The sequence below is a fragment of the Carcharhinus amblyrhynchos genome, chromosome 1 (genome assembly GCF_965287045.1).
Source record: "Carcharhinus amblyrhynchos chromosome 1, sCarAmb.v2.hapA, whole genome shotgun sequence".
Lineage (NCBI taxonomy): Eukaryota > Metazoa > Chordata > Chondrichthyes > Carcharhiniformes > Carcharhinidae > Carcharhinus > Carcharhinus amblyrhynchos.
In genome coordinates this window covers 111,675,433-111,695,960 of record NC_137324.1, presented here as the reverse complement: position 1 = coordinate 111,695,960, position 20,528 = coordinate 111,675,433, and positions in this window count along the sequence as shown.

Here is a 20,528-nt window from a genome sequence, read left to right as displayed (position 1 = left end):
AATAGTTCCATGCATGAAGAACATTAATTATATTGATAGAGTAGAGACAAGGGGACTCCTCTCCTTGGAGAAAGTTGAGAGATTTCAGGGCAATGGTCAGAATCAGGAGGGGATTGGTGGAATAGATAGCGAGAAACTGCACCCATTGATGGAAGAATCAAGAATCAAGACACAGTTAGGACCTGGAATGCACTCCCACTGTGGTGGCGGCAGATTCAACCATGGCATTCAAAAGAAAATCGGATCATTACCTGAAATAAAAAATTTGCAGGACTATAAGGAAAAGGCACTGCTGGAATGTTACCACCAGTCACACGGTGTGATTTTCTCATCCTGCAGCAATGAAAGGATGGGTGCCAAATGCTCAAATCTCGCTACAGCGTGAGTATGGCATGAGCGACCAGTAAGTTCTTACCATTATGTTAATTACTCTCACAGGAGGAACAGAATGGATGTGACAGGTCAAATGGCCTCCTTCTGTGCTGTACCCATTTTATGATTCTATATAATCTTTTCACCAGCCACTCAAAATTTGATTCAGTCAAGCATGAAGTGCGCTTTGCAAATCCATGCTATTTATCACAGATTGTCCCAAGCCATTCTCCAGTGTTCACTAGTCTCATCCCACAACATGGTGCAGAATCTTCCTTGCAGACTTTTGGATTCTGACATCTGGCTTACATGGGAATCAGAAGGTTATGCTGTGAAGGGAACTGTTGCCCGGCTGTGATTTTCAGGCAGCAATACAAGCATAATTGACAACCTGCTTCTTGGGAATGGGTAGCTCTGCTGACCCCTATCTCATCTCAAGGAAAGGACCCTGGCCTAGAATGGTGCCTGAAAACCGGCATGCCAGCCAACAACATAAATTCTTACCTCCATGTTGGCTCCTCTCACCTCCTGTCAGCAGCTCAAAAACTTTCCCATGGACTCCAAAGGATTGGTATTTTCCTTCGCTCTTCAATCCGCCCCAACACCAGGATGCATGTTAAACAGAATGGACCTGGAGCATTGCCCAGGTTAAATATATCGGCCTCTAGACATTTACCCACAATTCAGTCAAGGGGCGGCACGGTGGCACAGTGGTTAGCACTGCCATGTCACCGCGCCAGGGACCTGGGTTTGAACCCCAGCTTGAGTCACTGTCTACGTGGAGTTTGCATGTTCTCCCCTTGTCTGCATGAGTTCCCTCTGGGTGCTCTGGTTTCCTTCCGCAGTCCATAGATGTGCAGATTAGGTTGATTGGCTATGCTAAATTGAACCTAGTGTCAGGGGATTAACAGGGTAAATATGTAGGATTACGGGGATAGGGCTGGGTGGGATTGTGGCCGGTACAGACTCAATGGGTCAAACAGCCTCATTCTATACTATAAGGACTCTATGATTCTATCATTAACTGCCTACACTTCCGACGTTGAACCATTTTTAATTTCTTAAATATGAATGTCGAATTTCAGGTGCAAATCTTGTTAATATGATGTCATAACCAATCAATGGTCATTGTCAGAATCAACAAAATGTGTATATGAATCAATTTTTCATATTTGTATTCTTGCTGCCTCTCAAAACCTGGCAATTTGGGTTTTGGGAAGGTGTGTTTAGGATAGCACTAGCATGCCTATTGGTGCACAAGGTTCAAGATTGAAAGCTAAATTTAAATCCTTATGTAAAACATATTTATATTGCTGCTTTTCCATTGGCAATAGTTCTATAGCCTGGAGAAAGCTTGGTAATTAATAAAAGTTGCAATCATACCACAGGAGGAAGCGGGGGCCGTTTCTTACACTGGCATCAAGACAAATAAGTTAATCATCACAGACCAGTGTTTCTCTTTGGCTGCTGGAAGGGTGAATGGCCAATCTAGAGTCCAAGCAGTTAGGAAGTTCTGAAGCTTCAATTGTTTAGTATTCCAGATAGGCTTTAAAATCAGCAGAATTAGCATGCAAAGACAATATTTGGTTGACTAGAAAATCAAATCTTCAGCCTAGCCTGAGTATAAATACAGTGCTCAACCGCATTGAAAATTCCCCATTCTCTTCAATATGTTTTAATTCTCTTATTTTTTCAAAACTTTTTCACATTCTTTTATTTTACATTTGTGTCACTCATGGCTCAGTAGTTGGCATTCTCACCTCACAAGGTTCTGGGTTTAATTCCACTCCAGGCTAGACAACAAAAATTCAGGCTGGCAGCCCAATACTGAGGGAGTGCTGCACTGTCAGAGCTGCTGTCTTGCAGACGAGACATTAAACTAAAGGCCCATCCACCTGCTCAGGTGGTCATAACAGAGGAAGAGCAGGTAAATGGGCCTTTAGTTTAATGTCTCGTCCTGGTCAACATATATATTGCCCTGGTCAATATATATATCCCACAATCAAGATCAGAAAAACAGAATAACTGGTCATTAGATTGGTATTTGAGAGAGCTTGCTGTATGTACCTTGGCTGCCACATTTCCTACATTGTATAAGATTATTTAATTAGTGAATGCAAAGTCCCTAAGCCAAGCGGTTTCTTCAGCCCCACTGTGTTGAGTGTGGATATGTCTCCTCCGAGTCTATGGATTGGACATGATGTGGTGCATAGTTTGCTCTCTCCCACAGGCACATGGGAGCTGGCACTAATGCCAGGTTGGCCAAGCAGGGGTCATAGTCGGCCCTGAACCTGTTGAGAGTGGACCACTTTCCTTGGAAGGCTGAAACTAGGAAGCTGGTGAATTGGGTTTGAGACCAGGCACTTGTTTGCTGTGTCCAATAATTTTGATTCTTTGTCCCGGTGGAATTTGCATTGAGGTCCTGTGTGGGAGGAGTTTTTCGGATCGAACTGCTTGATGGGAGTTGTACTTTTGGTGGGTTGAATAGATTAGCATGAAGTTGCAGGTGGGATTATTGTGAACTTTTTCTATTATTTTGTGAGTTGTTGCAAATCGGTGGGTATATGGAAGAGCCATAAGTGTTGAACACAGTGTTGCAATAATGATACATAAAGTAGCATTCAGCTGGGTATCAATTCTGTGTGTGTGTGTGTGTGTGTGTGTGTGGTGATCTTGACTAAACAGGAGCACAGTATTCTCATTACTGAATATGAGTGCGTGAGTGCTAATGTTCAGAGAGTGGTGGTAGCATCGCCCCATGTTGAGCCAGCTAGTTCACAATCAAGTTGTTTCTGGACTTGACTTGGCTGAAGTTGTTTTCATTTGTTCCCAGAAGGATAGTGTCATATCTAGGGTCACTATGGGGTATGTTGGTGCTGCTTTAACTTGTAGCCATACATTTGGGATAGTGAGCTCATTCTTGGCCTTTGTACTGTGAAGATGGAATAAGCTGGAGACTACATTGGCAGGGCTGGGCTTGAGTCATCATGTAGCATAGTATTGTTCAAGTTTTGACAATCCTCATTTAGGCTCCAGTCCAATGTGTTGCGGTCGGGGACATGAATTGCAAGGCAGATGTCATTTGCAGATATGTACTTCCAGGAGGCAGCTTTTTGGAAGATCATTTATATACAAGCTGAACGGGGTTGGAGCCATCCAAAGCCTTAGGGAGTCCATTAGTTTGTTTTTTCCATATATTTTTGCCTGTCAAAAATGAATTCTAAATCTTTGATTGTTCCATAGTATTCCAGCACTTTTAGTTGCCCAGGTGGGGAGGTCCTGTGACAGCTTCAGGAGGAGGTCAGTGTACCAAATAGTTTCATAGGTAGCTGTGAGATGGAGGAACACAGCACCTGTCTTCGAGTTTTTCTGAAAGTCGTTTTCAATGCAAGTGGTATACCCTGCGCTGTGATCTTTGCAGAAACCAGCTTGGTCGATGCTAAGGACCTCTTCTATGATTGGGGATATGTGCTGATGGTTGAAGCATTTGAGTATTTTGTATGTGACTGACAGGAGAGAGGTAGCTAGATGGTAGCTAACTACAAGTATGAGGCCTTTTCTGGGTTTTGGCATGGCGATGACTTTTGCTGTCCACTACTTTGGAATGGTGTTTAAATTTATAACCATTGTGTAAAGCTAGGTCTGGCTAGAACTCGAGGCCCCAGCTGTTTCATAAATTCTAATGTGACAGCGTCATATCCTGCTGCCTTGCCATACTTAAATACTTGGACCTTCTTTAGCTCTGAAACCTCAAGTGAAGGGAGGGTGAGCTGATGTCTTCTCTGTATTGCTGATGGTGTTATCTCAATTCACTCCTGATACTTCTTTGGTGTTTGTGTCCAGCGCTGCCTTAGTTATGGCAAGTAGGTGGCCGGAGACATGCTTGGGAGTAACTGAGGGGTGGTTTTGAGTGGAAGGTTTTTGGGCTGCTCCAAGGTGACAGATTAGGCTCCAACACTTGCTGCTGGAGTATATGAAGCTTAACTCTGCTGCAATTTTCTCCCACAGCCCTGAGGGACTCAATTAAATGATCTCTCACCTCTAGGACCTGTGATGCTTTGTATGCCTTTATGAGGGCAGCACTCTCTTCATCTAAGCATGGGATGTAGATGGATTGGGAGCCTCGAAACTGAAGTACAGACTTCTTCGTAGATGGCACCACAGAGAATATACTTCAAAAGTATTTCATAGGACATACAAAAATGTCTGGTTGTCATGAAAATAACTATATAAATGCACATCTTCTTTTGTTAATTGTTGTGGTTAAATTTGTTCCAGTCACTGCAAATCAAAATGAACTAATCTGTGAAGCACTTTGAGATGTTTCAATTTCATAGAATCATTGAAACCCAAATGTGCAGAAGAAGCCCATCAAATCTGCATCGATAATAATCCTACCTAGGCTCTATCCCCATGACCACACATATTTACCCCCCGAATCCCCATGCATCCCAGGACACTAAGGGGCAATTTAGGATGTCCAATGTACCTAACCTGCACATCTTTGGGCTTTTAAGTTACATCTTTTTAAATATTGCTGTAGGTACCTTAAAGTGTTTTTGTTGTATTTGATCTACTAGGTACTTCATGTGCTATTCTTTCTTTGAAGAATTTAATGTGGACTCTACTACATCAAGAACAGAAGAAGCTGGAAAAAATCATAAAACCCTATATTCATAAAAATCCGAGCAAAGTAGAACAAGGAAATTTTAGGCTCCACGCTCTGATTCAGACCTTGAATTTCTAGACGAAAGGTCATAATAATAGTGAAACCTCATAGTGCACTATTTCCCTCCCATCAAACAACATCCAGTTCTTAGGGATTATTAGATATGCAAGCTGTGGAGACTGCAGATGGTGAAACCTATTTGACAGAGACGGATGCTGGAACAAATGAACTACTCTGAAGCAGCTAAAAATATCAGTTGCAAATCATTGGATCCATTATGCAGAGTTTGAACAAAATCACTTTCAGCTGTTGAAACATCTTATGAAAAATTACTAACATCCAAATTGTAATATTCCCATACTGTGTATTTCATCAGTGTCATAGAAAAAGAAGTGAGGTTCCAATAGCATATGTGAAAATCTATTTTAAGCATTTTTATGTGCTGAGATTGGATAGGCCAAATTAGGGCTCTTCACCCACTTGGCTAACGGCAGCTGAACCTTTAAGACAACACAAAGCTTTATTTTAAGCAGCTAAGGCAGTAACTGAATTCCTATCAAAATCCTTCAACTTTTTTTAAACTTGCTTTTAGTTACATCTCATTAAATATTGCTGTAGATACATTAAAAATGTTCTTGTCGTGTTTGATCTACTAGCTATTTCATGTGCTATTCTTTTTTAGCAGAATTTAATATGGACAGTACTACACCAAGAACAGAGAACACTGGAAAAACTCAGCAGGTCCAGCAGCATCTGTAGGGAGAGAAAACAGAATTAATGTTTCCAGTCCATTTGGCTCTTCATCCAAACTAAAGAGAGGGAGAAACGTGTTAGTCATTAAATTGTAGCTGTGAGAGATTGCAACAAGATGTAGCAACCTTAAGAGCATGAGGCCTTGTGTCGGAGGGGAAGAGTTTTACATCAGCACAATACGTGTTTGGAATATTTAAAAAGGGAGGTTTAAGATGGAGGAGAAGGGACACAGTCTAAAGTTGTTGAACTCAGATACTGAGTCCCAAAGGCTACAACTTGCCTAATCGGAAAATGAGATGCTGCTCCTCCAGTGTGTTGGGTTCCACTGGAGCATTGCAGCAAGGCAAGGATGGACATATGGGCATGAGAGCAAGGGCTGAGCTGAAGTGGCAAGTAAGTGCTTTGCAGAACATAAGAACATAAGAAATAGGAGCAGGAGTAGGCCATCCAGCCTCAGTCTACAAGCATGACCACAACCTTCCTGTTGCTTGCCATTTTAACTCAGCACCTTGCTGTCAGGACTCATAACCTTTTCAATATCCAGTGCATTCAGCAGTTTCTTGACATCACATGGGGTGAATCAAACTTGCTGCAGACTGGCATCTGTAATGTTAAGGACCTCCAGAGGAGCCTGAGATAGATCATCCATTCACTGTGATCCTCCTCTGAATCATTATCCACCCAAGTTTGCTGCAAATATCTGAGCCTTATCTTTTGTATGATGTGCTGGGCTCCCCCATCATTCAGGATGGGGAAATTTGTGGAGCCCCCTCCTCCAGTGAGCTTTAATGGTCTACCATTATTCACAGTTGGATGTGGCAGGATTATAGAGTTTAGATCTGATCACTTAGCTGTGTCTATTACTTGCCACTTATGTTGTCTGGCAGTCAAGTTACCCTGTGTTGTAGCTTAATCAGGTTGACACTTCAGTTTTAAGTGTGCGTGGTGCTACTCCTGGCATGTCCTCCTGCAATCTTCATTGAACCAGAGCTAATCCTCTGGCTTGGCGGTGGAGTGGGGGATATGCCAGGCCATGAAGTTACAAATTGTGATCAAGGACAATTTTGATGCTGCTGATGGCCCACAGTGCCCCCAGGTTGTCCAGTCTTGAGTTGTTATATCTGTTCAAAATCTATCTCATTTGGCACAGTGGTGGTGCCACACAACAAAATGAAGGGTATCCTCATTGTGAAAGTGGGACTTTGTCTTTACAAAGACTGTGTGGTGGTCACTCTCAACAATGCTGTCATGGACAGATGTATCTGCAGCAGGCAGATTGATGAGGATGAGCACAAGTATGCTTTTCCCTCTTGTTGGATCCCTCACACTTTAAAAGTGTGAGGTGATTCACTTTTGTAAGAGCAACAGGAGTACCGAATATAGGGCTAATGGAAGGACTCTTAGTAGTGTTGACGAGCAGAGAGATCTCAGGGTACATGTGCATAGCTCCCTGAAAGTTGGCACCCAGGTTGATAAGGTTGTTAAGAAGGCATACGGTGTGTTAGCTTTCATTGGTAGAGGGATTGAATTTCGGAGCCTTGAGGTCATGTTACAACTGTACAAAACTCTGGTGCGGCCGCACTTGGAGTATTGCATACAGTTCTGGACACCGCATTATAAGAAAGATGTGGAGGCATTGGAAAGGGTGCAGAGGAGGTTTACCAGGATGTTGCCTGGTATGTTAGGAAGGTCTTATGAGGAAAGGCTGAGGGACTTGAGGTTATTTTCATTAAAGAGAAGAAGGTTACAAGGTGACCTAATTGAGGCAAACCAGATGATCAAAGGATTAGATAGGATGGACAGTGAGAGCCTTTTTCCTCGGATGGTAATGGCTAACATGAGTGGACATAGCTTTAAATTAAGGGGTGGTAGTTATAGGACGGATGTCAGAGGTAGGTCCTTTACTCAGAGGGTATCAAGGGCATGGAATGCCCTGCCTGCAGCAGTTGTGGACTCACCAACTTTAAGGGTGTTCAAATGGTTAGTGGATAGGCATATGGATAACATTGGAATAGTTAGAGGGTCATTAGATTGGTTCCACTGGTCAGCGCAACATCGAGGGCTGAAGGGCCTGTACTGCGCTGTAATGTTCTATGATCTCACCATCTGCTGCAGAGCCTGTCCAGCAGCCAAGTCCTTTAGGACCCAGCTAGCTCAGTCTTTAGTGGAGCTAATAAGCCACTTTTAGGGATTGAAGTCCCCCCTCCCCGCTCCAGTATATTCAGCACTTCTGCCACCCTCAGTTCTTCCTCCAAATGATGATCAACATGGAAGAATATGGATTCAGCAGCTGAGGGGACCTGATGTGTGGCAATCAACAGGAGGTCTCTGTACCTAGGTTTGAACTGATGCCTTGTGACTGCATGTGGTCCAGAGTCCAAGGAGAACAATCCCAGCTTCTCCAACCTAACCTTGTAGTTAAAATCTTCCATATTGGTAATCACAAAGTCTCTTCTCCGCTCCCTCAAGGACCCTCAGTCTTCTAAAAAAGTAGTGGCCAAATTAGATGCAATTCTCTAGTTGTTGCCTCGCTAGGAAATTTATAAAATTCAGCAAGGGCTTTTGAATGACTCACCACATTTTCCAGCCCCACCCCCTGAACAATTTGGCAGAAAAACCCACCCTGTGTTATCCCTCCCCATTCTTTCTGCCAAAATGCATCACATCACATTTCTCTGTATTAAATTCCATATGCCACTTGTCTGCACATTCTCCTCAGTTATAATAATATCTTCGTCTGTCTACCACTGTTCCAAGTTTGAATTCAAATTTTGAGATTTTACTCTGTATTCCTTTCATTTACGCATATATATATATATTAAACATATAATGGTGTTCCACAATGATCAGTGTTTAGGACTACCCGCTCTCTCTCTCTACATTATATATGTATTTGTCCTAAACACCAATAGCCATGGAACACCACTGTCCATCAACTTCCAGTTTGAAAAATAACCATTTACCACAACTTTTGTCCTCAAGTCATTTTTTAAAAATTAACTTTGTTAACCAGCCTTTTATGTGGTAGTTTGTCAAATGCTTCCTTAACATCCACTAGACATAATCCATGGCTCTCCCTTCATCAACCTTCTCTGTTACTAGATCAAAGCATTCAATTAGTTTATTCAAACAAAATCTGCCCTTTCCAATCCACAACTGGCTGTTCTTAATTAACTCAAACCTCTCCAAGTGCCTGCTGAACTTTTTCCTTGATTATTATTTCTAAAACCTTCCCCACTACTAATGGAAAACTAACTGACAATAGTTACTAGTGTATGTTTATTGTCATAAGTAGGCTTACATTAACACTGCAATAAAATGATGTGAAAATCCCCTAGTCACCACAGTCCAGCATCTGTTCGGGTACACTGAGGGAGAAGTTAGCATGACCAATGCAGATGCAGTCTAACTAGGACTATCCTTGCATGCTTTCTTGAATAAGGAAGTCACATCTGCCTTCTGTCAATCCTCTAAGCTTCCCCCCCACACATTTTGGGAAGATTGGAAGATTATAGAAAGCCCTTACGCTACCTCCACTCAGCTTCCTTTAGGCCTTCTTTTGCACTGTAGGAATTCTATGGTTTAGCAACCCGAGATGCAAGTCATATGGACCGGTTGACTTATCCACTTTAAGCAGAATCAGTAGCTCCTGCTCTCTCAATATTCACTTCATCCATCACCTTTATCATTTCCATTTCTGCTGGTATTTTGTCAGATTCTTCTCCTTTAGCAAACATCGGTACAAACTACTTACTAAATATTCTAATCTTTCCCTGCGCCCCTAAGTATATGTCTCCCTTGTTGTCCCTAATAGGACCCATTCCATCTTTATTACTTGCTTACTATTTACAGCTCGATTAAGTATTTTTGGACTCCTTTTTATGTTGACTGCCATCTATTCCCCTATTCTCTCAGAATCCCTACAATACAGGAGGGGGCCATTTGGCCCATTGAGTCTGCGCTGACAACAATCCCACCTACACCCTATAACCCCACATATTTACTCTGAAATAATTCCTCCTGAAACTAGGGTCAATATAGCATGGCCAATCAACCTAACCTGCACATCAATGGACCGTGGGAAGAAACTGGAGCACCAGGGGGAAACCCATACGGACACGGGGGGGTGGAGCATGTAGACTCTGCACAGACAGTGACCCAAGCCAGGGATTGAACCCGGGTCCCTGGTGCTGTGAGGCAGCAATGCTAACCATTGTGCCATCATGCTGCCTGTGCAGACAATTCAAATAAGTTGTCTTCCAATTTAGACACTCCGCTTTCTCATCAATAGTCTTATTCTCCTCTTCACTTCCCCTCTCAAACTATTACTCTTGACATGGCTATCTGACTTACATCATACATCCCTTTCTCTGTTCCATTATGGTCTCTTCTGTTTTCTTTGCATGTTTATATTTGCACTGGTGGCTGTACAGCAAAGGTCCCAGGAATGAAGGGGTTGTCCTATGATGAGAGGCTGAATAAACTGGCCCTATCTTCTCTGGAGGGTAGAAGAGTGAGAGATGAACTCACTGAAACCCAAGAACTTTGAATGGGGCTTTAATGGGTGGATGTTGAAAGGTTGTTTCCGCTGGTCAGGAAATCTAAGACACGGGGTGTGTGGGGCACTGTTTCAGAATAAAGATCAAGATCAGGAGAAATTGCTTCACTCAAAGGGTTGTGAATCTTTGGAATTCTCTGCTCCAGAGAATTGTAGATGTTCCATTGTTGAATACATGTAAAGTCAGAATTAACTGAACTTTGGTCTCTTAGGGAATTAAGGGATATGGGAATTTGGATGTGAAATGGAGTCGAAGCCCCAGATCAGTTGTGATCACATTGAATGGCACAGCAACTCGATCAGCCATGTGATCGACTCCTGCTTCTGTTTCTTGTGTTCTCTATTTTCCTTGTAGCCCAGCCTGCACCTTCTCCTTAAAGATTATCCATTGTTCCATTACAGTTTTTCTTATCAGTATTTGCTTCCATTTTACTCTGGCTAAGTCCCTCTCAATAAGAAGTCTGACAACACCAGGTTTAAGTCTAACCGATTTATTTGATAGTAAACTCACAAGCTTTCAAGGTTAACCTCTTCGTCAGGTGAATGGACAGTTCTGGCCTCAGACATATAACAGCACAGATAGTTTACAAATTACTGATTAGAATGCAAATCTTTACACTTAACCTGCTATTTAAGTCTTAAAGTGGCCGACAATGTGAGTGGAAGGAGCACTGATCACAGGTTAAAGAGATGTGTATTGTCTCCAGACAGTACTGTAAGTGAGGTTTTGCAAACCCACGCAAGTCACGGGGGTTACAGATAGTGCAACATGAACCCAAGATCCCTGTTGAGACTGTTCTCATGTGTGTGGATAGCCAAGTTCCAATTTAGTTTAAACGCTGACCATACCAACCACACCCTCCCCAACCATGTAAAGGACCATGAATGCTTGCTCATGTTAATTACAGCTGATCAAATGTTGTGCTACAGAAGTCGAAGTATTCACGATGCTTGACTCTGAGCCAATGGAAGGACTGCACGGCATGTGTACAAACTACTTTGAGGAACCGCACTATGTTTTGCAAATATACACATAGCAGGATAGTGTTCATCAAGGCTATAATTCCAACTTACGAGTAATCGTATGTAAGTCCCCATAATACCAAATGTGACTTGTAACTCAATAGTTTAAATGAGAAAAAAAATGTGCTGTAGAGACTCTGCAGATATTTTCATTATAAATAGAAAGCCTTTTCATCGATTCTGGTGGTATTGAAAGTTTGGGGAAAACTGTACTGAAGCTCAGTAGAGAAGATACAAAGGTCATTGTGGACACCTGTAAAGATCATGCCCATCTCTAACTATTCTGTTTAATCAACCTTCCCATTTAATGTGATCCAACTTATAATTAGAGCAGCCACGTTTCCAATTCCTCCAACACTGCCATCAAATGTACTCTGCTGCAAAATAGAAACAGAAAATGCTGGAAATGCACGATAATTATTGAGCGAGAAAGGATTATATTTCAGCTAGAATCTTTCATTTATTGCAGGTTTCAGCCTTCATGGTTTGCTTATCCACTCTGCACTGGAATATCAGTGGCAGAGCTTTATCTAATACAGCAAGTGAAATTGCTCTGTTTGCCTGCACAGTGTTATGGTGGGCATGAAGGACACGGGCAATCTCTCCACGGGTTTAGTGGAGTTTGAACTCCCCAGTTGAGCAAAGAGGTTCATCCAATGGGAAATGTGCAGCAGGGGCTTAAAACCCTCTGCCTCAACCTGAACCAGTAATCTGTAGTTCTCCGCGCTAGGGCTTGTGTACAGTAAGCCACGGATGCAGCTCTTCTCTACTTTGTAAATAAAGGACTATGGTAATAGAAGACAGACCTTGGTGAGATTATTACACCCAGATATCTACATTTTCCATGGAGCAATTCTATTAACAGCTTTATTTCTACTCTGAAAGTCATTCATCGTGCAGATGCTGGAAAAACTCCAACTTGGCATTGTCATCCGTCATTAATGCCATGGTGGCAGAGTGGTTAGCACTGCTGCCTCACGCGCCAGGAACCCAGGTTCAATTCCTGCTTGGGGCACTGTCTGAGTGGAGTCTGCATGTTCTCCCTGTGTCTGCATGGGTTTCTTCTGGGTGCTCCAGTTTCCTCCCACAGTCTGAAAGACAGGCTGGTTAGCTACAGTGGCCATGCTAAATTCTCCCTCAGTGTACCCAAACAGGCATCGGAATGTGGTAACCAGGGGAGTTTTACAGTAATTTCATTGCAGTGCTAACATACGTCCACTTGCGACACAAATAAATAAACTTAATTGCTAAATACAGTATTATCTATTGTGGAACAATCTGGGGCAAAGTTTACACCATTACTATTTTAGAGTAAACGTAGTAAGATTTTAATACAGGATTTAGCCAGCTGTGGTTTTGAGTGGAATTTATATGGATCATTTGCCACAATGCATGCAGGAATAGCTCAAGTCCCAAAGTAAAAGAGAGTTAGATGAATAAAGCTGCTTATCCTGTGCTCAGATTACTCAGTCTGAACCAATGTGGGTTAGCTTTTATTTAGTTTACTTAGAAATAGAGACCTTTTGCAGATAAGGTACAGCAAGACCACTGTAAATCAAAAATTAATAATTGTTTGTTCTGTGCTATGCATTAGAGGTAGACACTAACATCTAAATCCAAGGCAATACATTTAATATTATTTGCTCTATTTCAGTAACGAGCTAAACAGTGCCAAACAGAATACATGAAAAGAGAAAAGACTTGTTTTTGTATGGGATGTTTTTCACAACCTCTGGACTTCCTGAATGTACTTTACAGCCAATGAAGTACTTTTGAAGTTTATCAGTACTGTAGTACAGGAGACACAGCAACCAACTTAGTAAAGTTCTACAAAGAGCAGTGAGCTAATGAGCAGATAATTTATTTTAGTTCACTTAAGGATTAAGATAATCTGTGACATTGGGAGTACTCATATGCTCTTTATCGAAATGGGATCTTTTAAATCCACGTGAAAGAGCAGGAAGGGTCTCAGTATAATGTCCAAAAGACAGCACCCTTGACAATGTAGGACTCTCCCAGTTTTAGAATTTGTGCTCAAATCTCTGGGTTTGAATCCACAACCTTCTGGCTTAAAATTAAGATGCCATCACTGAACACTAGTGGGACTCGAGAGCATGCACAGACATTATATCTGAATGCAATTTAACATCTCATCCATCAAGCAGCACCTTCAACAGTGCAGCACTCCCTCAGGAGTGCGATGAAATGTTAACCTATGTGCTCAAATTTCTGGAACAGGGCTTAACCCCACAGACCATTTGAATAACATAGGAGTGACTCCACTGAGCCACAGCTGACATACAAAATTTTGCATTGATTTTAAAATTTGAATTTGGATCCAGCATAGAGTTGTTAAATCATTAGACATAGGGAGTAAGTTTATTACCACTGGTATACCTCGCTTGTTGATCTCAAATAGTGGGTAATTTGCGATGCCTGCAATTTTCCAGTAAGCACCGCCTGTATTCAAGGCTCCCCAGCAACAATGTGAATTTGAAAAGTCAATTCTAAAAGCATGTGATTCAAATGCATATCACCACTGCTCAGCAGGGATCAGAACCTTTCATTTCTTCATATCATGAGGTAATTTTGCAAATCTTGCTTCCAGCATGGAGTCTCACAGAACTTGTCCTACAGTGAGCCTAATGTCGGACCTGCATTACAGACCAGCAAGTCTCTACATTAGGAAGAGAGCCTTGTAGAATTACCCCAAGGTGCCCAAGGATAGAAAAATAAATACTGAATTTACAAAAAGGTAATGAAAATGAACACATGTACACTTCCATGAATATAAAATGCTTACAAAATGCCCTAGCTGCAAGCTAAATGCCAACAATGAATGGGGAAAGACTGGTTTTAATGTATGGTGAACTTGTGTGGTGGAAATGCCAGCATTGGACTGGCGTGGGCACAGTATGAAGTCTCACAACACCAGGTTAAAATCCAATTGGTTTATTTGGAATCATAAGCTTTCAGAAGTATGGAAGTTGTCAATCATTTATTTTGCTAGGATTGTTAGTGAAATAAAAAATTGTTCCAACTTTGATTTTATTCAAGTTGAATTGGCCCACTCCCAATAACTAAGTAAGAGTGCTCATCAATGGCTAAAAGAATTCTGGTCACAATTCACATTCAGGCAACACTAAGATCACAAAGATGAAAGGACCACTGCAATTCTTCACATGTGTAGGAATTTTTGCTCTTCTATTGAAATTATGCATCGCTGGAAAATATTGCAAGAGTGACATTTTAAATCAAACTGCAATTGGAGAAAATTTGGAAATAACTTTCAACACATTAGGATACGCAAAACACCCCCCAAAGATTGAAGGACCAAAGGAACTATGTTGCTGTGCCAGGTCTGTAGAACTTACAAGAACTACATTGTTCAAAATGATCAGCCTCATCAACGGCCTGTTCACATACATCCCCCTGTAATTGCCCCCAACAGATGGGCAATTTTACTGATTAGCAAAGCCAGCAACATTGCTGATTACACTAAACAATGAGCACTGTGCACAATGCAAAGATGTGCCTTATTTAATTTCTATTAATTGTTGAATTTTATAAATTAGCCAATGCGGCAAGTTAAAACAAACAATTAGCTATAGTATTATAGTTGTAAAGGGGATTTGAATTTTTGCCGCTTAATGTTTCTGTAGAAAATACACCTATTGTCAGCAAAATGTACAAATTTAACACAAATCGATTTGCTCAAGATTTGGTTTCTTTTAGTAGGTCTAATTCTCAAGGCAGATTTTCAATCTATCTTGTTAGCACTGCTGCTTGCTGCTCCAGGGACCCAGCCTCGGGTAACTGTGTGGAGTCTTTATGATCTCCCTATGTCTGCTTGGGTTTCCTCCGGGTGCTCTAGTTTCCTTCCAAAGTCCAAAGGTGCGCAGTTTAGGTGGATTGGCCATGCTAAATTGCCCCTTAGTGTCCCAGTGTATAGGTTAGAATAACAAGCCATGGTAAATATGTGGGGTTACAGGGATAGGCTGGGGAGGGGATCTGGGTAAGTTGTTCTGTCAGAGAGTCGGTGCAGACTCAATGGGTCAAATGGCCTCCTTTTGCACTGGAGAGATTCTATGACTTTATGTGAAACATATTTTCAAATACAATTAAACCGGGAAACAAAAATGCTTTTGTATAGAAACATTACCCCATTTTCATTCTAGTTGTCATGATTTATATTAAGAAAATGCTTCAGTCTTTTCTTCTGTAGCACAATAACTCAGTTCCATGAGTTGCTGCTTTGTTTCAGGGGATTTACATAATTCTACTCAACAATAATTTATCTAATTGTCAGCCATAGCTCAGTCACTAGCACTCTTATCTGAACCAGACAATTGGAGATTCAAGCCGAACTCCAGAGAATTCAGTAAAGCCTGTTAGTGAGTGCAGGGATTGCCATGTATGATGACCCTACGCTTGGTCAAGGTGATGCAAACTTTGTGCTGCCAGCTCACCTCAATGATGCCCATGGTGGAACACAATGTTGCACATGGGGATCCAACTGCATGACTTAACACCAATCTGTGCTTCTTAAGGATCAGGTTCGTTCAGGCTGCAGCAGTTGGTGGAACAGCCAGTGGGAATCCTTTAAGGTAAGGAAGGAAGGCAATCATCATTAAGCAACTGGCCAGAGTAAGTGCTCTCAGGTTCTCTTATGGACTGCAGACCTTGTTCATGGAGGTTGAAAAGAAGAGAAATGTCATGTTTCCACAAAAAGCCAAAGGATTCAGAAGGCATGTCCTGTGAATGGGCTGGGAATAGACGACCATTTTTTAAAATTCATTCATGGGATGAGGGTGTCACTGGCTGTGCCAGCATTTATTGCCCATCCCTGAGAGCATTCATGAGTCAACTACATTGCTGTGGCTCTGGAGCCATATACAGGCCAGACCAGGGAAGGGCGACAAATTTCCTTCCCTAAAGGATATTAGTGAATCAGATGGATTTTTACGACAGTCGACAATGGTTTCATGGTCATTATTAGACTATTATTTCCATTTTTTTTTCTTGACATCAAATTTCACCATCTGCCATAGTGGGATTCAAACCCAGGTCCCCAAAGCATTACCCTGGGTCTCTAGATTAATTGCCAGCAACAATGCCACTACACCACTGCCTCCCCTAAAGGATGTGGATGTGAATTCCAGGGTTCTGGCTCTGATAACCTGGCTGCAGAGTGAAAAATAAGTAGTCAAGGCTAATGAATACATCTTTTGGCATCTGCTATCCACAGAATCACCAACATCTCACATTGCCCAATACACCATAGCCCCATAACTTAATCAGCAACCAAACACATGTCAAATGTCCAGATGCCCCATTTACCATTGCTGCCAGTCTTGCACCCAAATCTCACTGCCTCCGCATGGTTCCAGTATTGAGGCAAAAAAAGAAGAGCAGGAGAAGATGACTTAGCCCCTAAAGCCTCCTCCATTTTTTGATGCGAGCATAATTGATGTAAGTGTTGTACTGTAAAGAATGAACGGTTATGTTAATGAGACAATGATGATGTAAGCATAACATCATGTGCAGATGACCAAGAGGCTCTAAGAGAGCAAGATACAGAATGTGTCCAAAGAACCATGTACTTACCATGAAGTCTTGTAAATAGTGTAAATAAATCATTTCAAGAAAAAAAACTATAAACCAAATATCTCTACTCACTCATGGTAAGTGAAACCCATCAAAACAATTGTCACCTCAACGCAAATTTTCTTTCTGACCCCCTTCTCCCAATCCTCAACTCCATTATTGATCAAAAATCTAACTTCAATATAGTCAATATCCAGTTTCCACTGTTCACTAGGGAAGGGAATTCCACTGATTAACAACTCTCAGAGAAAAAATTCTCTTTGGTTTGTCTTAAATGGGAGATGTCCAATCTTTAAACTGTGTCCCCTAATTCTGGACTCCCCAGATAAAGGGAAACATCCTCCCAGTATTCATTTTATTTCAGTAGGGGCAAACTCTAATGAGTACAGGCCTAACCTGTTCAACTTTCCACATACACCACATCAACATGTTTCCCTTTATCTGTATCACTTGTTACCCTTTATCTGTATCACTTGTTATTTCCTCAAAAGACACTAATAAATCAAATGGTATTTCATCATCTGAACACAATGCAAAACACTCACTGATATTATTCTCTTTTCCTTGAAGGATAAGATTGTACCTAACAGCTGACAACCATTGGGGACAAGGTTGCCTCCATCTCCTGATCTACCTGGAGGGGATGTTCCATATTAGAGGACTAGAAGTGGCTGAAGCCACTGCACCTGGTGTCCACAAGGATATTCAGCGTGATTCAAGTTCCTGTCTTTTATCCCTTCTCAAATGCCACTTCATCCTGGTCCTGCTATTTGGCATAAAGTGCAGGCTGCAGGCAGTGTGCCCTTGGACCCCCTTCTTTCTAACCTACCTCCCTTCTGCATTTTTGCTCTCACATACCCATGACATGGCCAGTCATTGCAGCCTCACCACAAAGGGTGTGAGCAATGGCACATCCTGATTGAAGAACTGTCACTTGACTGACATTCACAGCCACTAGCTCAGGTAGTGGTAATACACAAATTTTAGTGAGGAATTTAGAGGTGGGATGAGTATGTGGAGAGTTAACAGTCACAAGTGGGTTACAACCAGGACAGCAGGAAAGAATTTTTATAATCTCAGTGGTTGAAAATGGAAAATGTTGTCCCTTGGCCTGGGAAGCTAAGAACATAGCCGTATGTGATAGCATACATTCAACAAAATGTGTGACTGAAGAAAATGCTTAAGGATTGACCTTCCTGGTGTAAATGAGATGCTAGAAAGAAAAGAAACCTTTTTCCAGATAAAATAGTTTGGCTCTAGTCATTAATTGTCAGATTGCTTTCCTAAATGGAATGCTTGCACAAAGAGACTATTAGAGGTCATAGAAGTGGGACATATTGTATTATGATGTGGTTCCAGTTAATTAGAGAAAGACATCACAGGCAAATTCTACTGAAGGGGACTCACATGAGTGATGCACAGGACTGATGGCAATGCTCACAGAGCTATTTAGTGCATTGGTAGGCTTCGATATGATTGCACACACCATCCTTCTCCAAATCCTCTCTGCTGTGTTACAGATGTAAAGCCTGGTTGCATTCTTAAATCACCACCAGCAAATTAACTGAAATTTCTTTCCTCTCTGTTTTTGCATCAATAAATCTGGAGTCATAGAATCTCTACAATGCAGAAGGAGACCAGTCGGTCCAGTGAGTCTACATGGACACATTCCCCAGTTTAGCCTGCTAACTCCACTAACCTACACATCCTGAGACACTAAAGGACAATTTAGTATGGCCAATCAATGTAACTTGCATATCTTTTGGACTATGGGAGAAAACCAGAGCACATGGAGAAAACCCAGTGGGAGAATGCACAAATTCCACAGACAGTGTCCCAAGGTTGGAATTGAACCTGGGTTGTGCTGCTAACCATTGCGCCACCCAAATATCTCTTCTCCTATTTCTCATCTTTGTGCTGCCCCTCAGCTACATCACATGTACAAGATGACACCTGCTCTAACTCATTCCACCTTTCTTGACCATTCTGGTGTATTTGATTCATCATAATGCTGGTCTAAAATCCAGCACAGGAAGTTCAATAATTTCCCCCAGCTAAATACTTCTGTGATTTAAAATTTTGGCCCAGATTTATACGATTTTCATTCCAAGAGTGAGTGTGGAGTAGAAATAGGGCCATTGACCTCTAAAGCAGTGTCAATGTGATGGGAGATGGCGTGTCCTGAGGTAGTCTGCTTAAAAAGCCTGCCTTGGTTGGCTGTGATTTTTTTCCCCCGTTGTTTTGGAAGCCGTTGGACTCTCAAGCCTTCATCCCCCACCACCGTGCCCCCTCACCCACACCCCCACTATCCATTGCCAACCATGTGCTAACTCACCCCCTCCACTCCCACTCCTCAATCCCTGCACACCAACTCCATAGCCATTTGCCCAGTATTTACCAGGGAAAGACTTCCTTTTAATCAAACCTTTGTAACACAAACAATATAAGGAAGCAATAACAAACAATATACAAACAAAATCAAATAAAGAAAAAGAGGATGATTTTCCATATTTGGGAAAATATGGAAAATATTTTCCATCATGATACAATATGTCCCATTTCTAGGACCTCCAATAGCCTCATTGTGCAAGCATTCCTTTTAGGAAAGCAAGTTGACAATTAATGACTAGAGTCGAACTGTTTCATCTGGAAAAGGTTTCTTTTCTTTCCAGTATCTCATTTACCCTAAGAAGGTCAATCCTTCAGCATTTTCTTCAGTCACACATTTTGTCGAATGTATCCTATGACATACAGCTAAATTCTTAGCTTCCCAGGCCAAGTGACAACGTTTTCCATTTTTAACCACTGAGACTATAAAAACCAGCTGTACACAAATACCCATCTGGAAGATTGGTATGAGAAGCATTGCCAAAGGGAACTCATTTCATGCACATTGAGTCTCCCCCAAGGCTGGAAACTTGAGTATATGGTGTTCCATTTTAATTTTATTTGTCCTTAAAACATCAATTGCCGTGCATTTCATAATAGTACAATAGTACAAGACATCAAAACTGGCATCGAGTCTTGTTTGAGTACATAGGCAATTCAACTACTTAAAGGCTGTTCCCCAACCAGCCTCAAATTTCAGCCTGGAGGGAGGAGGTCAAAGGCAGGATCTGGGAGCAGGGAGGGACAGAAAATGACACTGCTCAGGCCTCAGCCAAGAACAACCTCCGTTCAAAATTGGTTGGGCACCCTCACCCCGCCTCATTCTCTTCACCCCCTGCAAGCCTTCCCTCTTCACCCTCCATCCCCTCTCCCCCTCCCTTTTCCCCCTTGTCTCTTTCCCCTCCATGACCACAGCATGGAGTCTGAGACAACTGTAGACTCCAGGTGGTCAGGGACATGAGTGGGTAGTGTCTCGGCAGTGTCCCCTGGCAGTGCCAGTTGGAACTGCCAAGAGATGGAGCCTGAAAGGGGGTGACCTTTGGTGACCCCAAAGTGTGGTGTCACACACTTGGGGGAGGGCGTCACTACTCTTGGTGATGGGAGGGTGGGTGCCTGATGCCAGTGATTGTACGGGCTCTTTGTGGGTGAGAACTGGTG